Raw genomic sequence first — 6,429 nt, 5'->3', positions numbered from 1 at the left:
CCATGCTCCAAATCGACAGTTATTTTTTCACAAAGCATCAACACCTAACACATATACCTTGTTATTCTGTTCAACAATTTGTTAAGATTTCTTTGCCTAGGATGCAAATTAGAACACACATTCAGTTTCCTACATCTATTGTTCTCTTTTGAGTAGGTGGCAGCTGGTCAACGAGTTGGTGGTCATGATCTGCTCCTGCTGGAATTCCCCTTCCCCTAGTTTCCTCCTTCTTTTGTTGAATCTAAGCAGCTCTTCCTGGGTTGCTGTTTACGCTAATAACTCATCACTTTAAACTTCTGCTTTAGGCAGATATATACAACGGCACATTATTTTGAGGCACTGGAATAGGTTGCCCAGAGAAGTTGTAGATGCCCCATCTCTGGAGGTGTTCAAGGCCAGGCTGGATAAGGCTTTGAGCAACCTGGTGTAGTGGAGGGTTTCCCTGCCCATGGCAGGGGGGTTGGAACTAGATACTTAAGGTCCCTTCCAACCCCTAACCATTCTATGATTCTAAGATCTTAGTTCCACATCTTAGTTTGGTAGAGTTAATTTCTAACCCATAGTATTTTGACATCACTCACAGCTGTTCAACCGAAAACTGCAGGATCTCTCCAAAAGGATGAGCCTACCAGCAGTGCTGCCTAGCCTGGGAGCTCCAGTTCTCCCACCCTAATGGAATTTTATTGGACATGGGAGCCCAAAGGACAAACCTTCAGGGGAACTTTCACAGCAGAAAGCAGCCTGTGCTCTGCCATTTTTTGACGCAGGAGTTTGCAGGGCCGAGAGTAAAGGTCAAAGGGAGCTGAAAGCCAAAGATACAGTTTGTTTCCACATTAAGCTCCTTCTGACCCATCCCCTTCTGCAAGGAGCTGTCCAGACAGTTGAGCGCTCTGTGGAGTCAGGGCAGGGGAGTTATCAGGGAATGTGTCTTAGAAAACACAAGCCTTCCTCACCTCCTCACAGCAGGATCTTCATCAGCGCTAACACAACAAGCTTGTTAGTATTAAGCAGTTGTTGCCAGTGATAGAACGGCCCAACGTTAACACGTAGAATCATAGAATGATTCAGGTTGGAAGGGACCTCAAAGATCATCTAGTTCCAAGCCCCCTGCCATGGGCAGGGAGACCCTCCACTACACCAGGTTGCTCAAAGGCTCATCCAACCTGGCCTTGAACACCTCCAGGGATGGGGCATCCACAACCTCCCTGGGCAACCTGTTCCAGTACCTCACCACCCTCAACGTAAAGAATTTCTTTCTTATATCTAACCTAAATCTGCCCTCTTTCAGTTTAAATCCATTGCCCCTTGTCCTATCACTACACGCCCTTGTAAAAAGTCCCTCTCCAGCTTTCCTGTAGGCCCCCTTTAAGTACTGGAAGGCTGCAACAAGATCATCCCAGAACCTTCTCTTCTCCAGGCTGAACTCTCAGCCTGTCACACATACCCCAGCATTGTGCCTCTGCAAACGGAAAAAAGCTACTGCAGGGGCAGAGGAGCAGCTGAGGACAGTCTGGCAGGAGCTCCTGACCTGGACCTTTGCACTAGCACCTGCGGAGCCAGGACAAGAAGGCATGCGGCCATGCATAACAGCCCAAAGGAGGGCTTGGAAAGAAGCGAGCTGCCCTTTCCGCGGCAGTTCTGCCCCCGGAGCTCGCCAGGACCGGGCAGGATCTCACGGACGGGCTGGCCCCGCACGGTGCGGCCAGGCACACACAGGGGAGACCGGGTGCGAGCGCAGCAGCCGGACCGACCCCTGCAGCCGCCCCGAGGGCGCTGTCCCGCGGGGCCCCCGCCTCCTCCCAGCGCCCAGCACGGAGCCACTGGCACGGGACAGCCTCCCGCCGGCTCCCAGCCCCCTCCCGCCCCCCACACCCCCAGGGGTGCCCGCTCACCAGCACCCGCACCCCGGGACCACCGCGCCGCCTCTCCCCCGCCGCAGGGCACCCACCCCATCCCCTGCGCACTCCCTTCCCTTTCCCTTCCCTTTCTCTTCCCTTCCGCCCCCGCTCCGCTCCGCTCCCCGCCAGCCCGGCGCGGCGCCCCCTCACCCGGAAGCGCCCGTTTTCCGCTTCCGGGCCGCCCCCTCCCTAGCAACCGCGGCCACTTCCGCCTGGCAACCGCGGAGGGTGGCGCGTTCTGCCCGCGGCAGAGTCGCCGCCATCAAGTCTGCGTATTTAATATATATTCGCACATATGTATTTGAATTTCAGCCACCGGTTGCAGCGGTGACGCTGGCGGTTTCTTTCTCAATGGATGCTGCGGTTTTTAAAGCGTCTGTCATATTCCCAAACACAGACAAGAATGGTAAGAAAATCCGGGTGGGTGCTAATTCCTTTTGCAAAACTCGGGTGTACAGGATTAAAATGGAGGGAGTCTATACTAGTGTCAGGGTGAGGGTTAGGTGAGTTACTGATGCTGAAGCTGCGCAGCTGAGGCTGAGGTCCCTCTGGAGACCCCCGGAGGGATCTGATGGCTGCCCTGGACCGCGTGCCATCAGGTCTTAAATATCTCCATGGACAGAGACTCTACAACCCCTCTGGGCAACCCGTGCCACACTGAGAGTTTAAAGCAAAAAATTTTACCAGCAAAAACGGACTATTACCCAAGTAACACCCTGCTTTGGCTGTATAAGAACGCCCTACGGACACACAGAAGCTGCCACGGAGGCGTTTCCTCAGGGTGCTACTGCAGGCAGCCACAGCCATCACCCTGGTGGTCCATCGGAGTCTGCTCTGCCCCACGCCAGCTGCCCACCATCCCAATGGTCCATTGGGGTCTGCTCTGCCCTATGCCAGCTCCCCATCACCCCGATGGTCCATCGGGGTCTGCTCTGCCCCGTGCCAGCTGCCCACCACCCCCACCGCAAGGCTCCGTGGTGGTGGAAGAATGAGCGACAGGACTGCTGCTGGCTCACGCTCTCTGCATGGCACCCAAGAGTGCCTGGTCCATGGGACGCGTCTGCTCCGTGGGGCACGCCCGCACAAAGGGCCCACCTCTAACAGCAGTCTGTCCACGGGAGATGGAGAGTCAGCTCTGGGAGAAACAGCTCTGTGCAACAGGAGAAATGCATTGCATGATCTCATAGGGGTTTGCCTCTCAGTTGCTCTCTGTCTTGAAACGGAAATACCTGTCTTCTGCCACTCTGGGAGTGCGAAAGGACACCTGAAGGTGTGCTTGAGAGGAGCAGTCATGGAGTCCACACTGGCACCAGTGGAACTACGTACATCAGCAGCTGGAAAAATGACAAGGTAATTTTGCGTATTCCTTCATTTTGAACTTTCTCTGGGTTTGGAACAGAGCGTGTCTCACTGTACCGACCCTTAAAAAGACACGGAAAGGAAAATCATAATCTGAGAAGGATCAGACCAATGTCGCAGGCTCTTCTACCACCTGGGACTCTTGTCACAGCCCAGTCTGAAGACTCGAGACATCTGGGGTCTTCAGATGTCCTGCTGCCTCCTGAGGCTCCTGCAAACATGTCAGTCCTTGCTGGCAGGCAGGCCCTGGTGAAACACTCAGGTGGTCCAGCATCGCACAGCCACCACGAAAGCCCTACATGAATGGGCTGCGCACGCACAGTGGGCTAGGCATGTCCCTCCTGCACGTGCATGTACACCACACACATCCCATGATGAAATGGGGAGCTCTGGACACCAACAGGTACACCATTGTTTAGCTGCCCTTGGTTACTGAGTTCCCCAGGAATTAATTAGTAAGTATAGGAAAATTGCTTGTTTTGTTGATGCTGGAGAGGAGGCAGCCCTTGAAACGAGACAAATAAAGGTCTGCAATTAGGAAGCAGCATCTTGTGGCTTTATTAGATCTAGCCTGGCCTTTTTTTCAGTCTCTTACAAAAATATTGGTCCGATGATAGGAATTAAGATTATAGCTTGGAACTGCTTTACAGCACAGATTTAAATCCCTAGGCATGGCTTAGAATCCTTGGCTGAACAAATGAAAGACTTCTTCTGCCTTGATCCACAGAAAGAAATTCTGGAAAATTTAATTAACCCCTCAGGCTGTCAGGGTTGATGAGTTATTTGCAGGGCTGAGGACAGCAGTTCCATGCTGCATAAATTGTTAAGATCCTGTGAGACTACCAGCAGAGGAGGGGTTTACTGTACACTAGGGCTGGCCAAAAACTTCTAAGCTCTTGCCTGAAATCCTTATAAGAAACAGGAACCTGTCAAAATCTGAAAGAGTAGCCATTTTCCTCTCTATTATCATCTGAATATGGCAGCAGACTCAAAGGCATCTGAAAAGGATATTGTAATGAAAGGAAATAATACTGAGAGCATAAACATTAACCATTTTCTTTATCCTTCTTTTCTTACTAAATGCAGATGAATGGCACTGGAAGGATAGAACATCCTTCTGGGGCGGTTTATGAAGGCAAGTTCAAAGACAACATGTTTTATGGAGCTGGAACCGACACGTTTCCAAATGGAGCAAAGTACATTGGAACATTCAATGAAAACAGGTGTTTTTGAAGTGGAAGAGTCATGTAGTCTTGTATATTAGTTTTGATTTCATAACCTGTAAAATCCAAATAAAATTCACCCAGCGTGGGAGTAGGTTTCTTTTGCTACCAGTGAAACTTGCACTGGGTATCTGATATTGCTGATCCTAGTTGTATCCTTTTCATCAGATCTATCAAAAGTCTGTGATTCATTCCCAGTCAGAACTTTTCAGGATGGTTATTCCACGCACCCATTTTTTTTTTAACCAGGTCTCTGGGCTCAGGCAGAGTTCAGAGAAATAGAGCAATTCAGACTCCTTTCAGAGCAGTCGTTCCAAGCTGTCTGCCTACAGATGCACGCAGAAATACAGCACTGACTTGCACTGATAGTTTGCAGTTTGTGTTTACATATTTTTGAGGTAAAGTACAAACTTCAGAGATGGGAAAGTGTGGAGGTTTATTTTCATCACTTGGAATAAAATATTTTAGTGCCACTCATAAACATCAGCTTAGTTCATTTCTTTTGAATAAAGATGTGGTTTTTGAATGGCTAAGATACCATCTTTTCCCAAAACAAGACATTGATACTCACTTCATAATCCACAAAGCAGATTTAATGAGAAAAATTAACCATAAAAAAAATGACATGAGAATTTTCATGGTTCTTCTCCTTAAATGACTTCTCTAACAAATTTGCTAGGTTTGATTTAGGTTTATTTTTTCTTTAAGTACCTCTCCAGTCCAGTATCTGAAATAAATCTAAAACACATGTTTGTTAATATGTGGTCTTCCATCAGAAAAAAAAGCTCTGTCTTGCTCTGCTTACCAAAAATCGTAACCACGATAGTACTAGAATGATGACCAATTCTGGTTTTAAATGATCAGACACCAAGTGAAATATATGTTACAGAATGTACCTGAATACAGAATGGCAACCTGTATGACGAAATCAAATGTTTGGGGAAAAACTAAATACATTAATTTCAAAGCTTTAGAACAAATGGAGTTCAGTTATGCCTCTAGTGCAGTGGCATGTTAAAATCTGCTGCAGAGCTTCTGTGTTTTGCTGTCATGTGAAATGACAGACATGAATTCTGCACGAAGTCGAAACCTGTAAGTACTCATCACTTCAGTGAGGGCATTCAGCAGTAGGTCACACACGTAGATTTACAGGCATTTTCTCTCAAAAATCATAGGGTGATGCCTCTACTCTCCTGCCTATCCCAAATGGGCCAGCACAGTGCTGGCAAAAAACCAGCTGGTTCTGCTTTGAACTTGTGATTTCAGTTAACTAAAATGCTGATTTAGAGACGCCCTTGGCAGCAGAGGTCCAATCTTTGCCAGCCGCTGCTGTTTCACCAGGGAATTAAGACTTCTCCTTGTTGACACTGTTCTGTGACTGTTAATATGCACCACTCCCCGGCAGCCCAGTGCAGGCCATTTTGCCAAGTTTCAGGATTGCTGGTTTCCACCTGCTCACACAAAATAGGTGTCAGTCCACCAGATCACTGTAGCTTTTATGACAGAACATGAATAGGCAGCACCATAGCAACTTGCTGTGACTGTTAGGTGGCTTCATTTTTTAAGGGAAACAAATCTCCACCAATTGATCTTGGAAGTTATTTTCCCCTCATTTGCAAGGGATGCTGATGCATAGACATTTTTTCTTTGTAGCAGTTTTCAGGTATAATGATGAACTTGATCACAGCTTTCAAAGACCAGAAGTATGTGGTTTATGAGGACTGAGTTCACACAGCAGTTACTGGGTTTCTTTTTCCCCGCAGGACGCTGGGGGAATTCCTTGCACTTGTCATAATAGTGACAAGTTTTGCACTTGCAAAAAATTCCTTGCACTTTGTCATAATAGCATGTAGCAGGATGGGGAGAGGATGGAATTTTACAGCAAGAAGATCACACAGTAACTGGCTCTAATCACTTGCACATATTTAAGAAGACCCTAATGAAAGTCA

The 6,429-nt window shown here is 48.2% G+C and overlaps 1 non-coding gene across 1 annotated transcript; it reads left to right on the top strand.

The window, feature by feature from the left end:
- Window positions 1-2,988: 2,988 nt before the first annotated feature.
- Window positions 2,989-4,571, top strand: LOC104371381 (uncharacterized). Its single transcript, XR_015222981.1, has 2 exons — window positions 2,989-3,248; window positions 4,344-4,571. It is a non-coding gene; the product is annotated as an uncharacterized LOC104371381 (transcript).
- The last annotated feature ends 1,858 nt before the right edge of the window (window positions 4,572-6,429 follow it).

Source organism: Tauraco erythrolophus, chromosome 2 (assembly GCF_009769465.1).
Source record: "Tauraco erythrolophus isolate bTauEry1 chromosome 2, bTauEry1.pri, whole genome shotgun sequence".
Classification (NCBI taxonomy): Eukaryota; Metazoa; Chordata; class Aves; order Musophagiformes; family Musophagidae; genus Tauraco; species Tauraco erythrolophus.
This window is presented reverse-complemented; position numbering and strand designations above follow the sequence as displayed.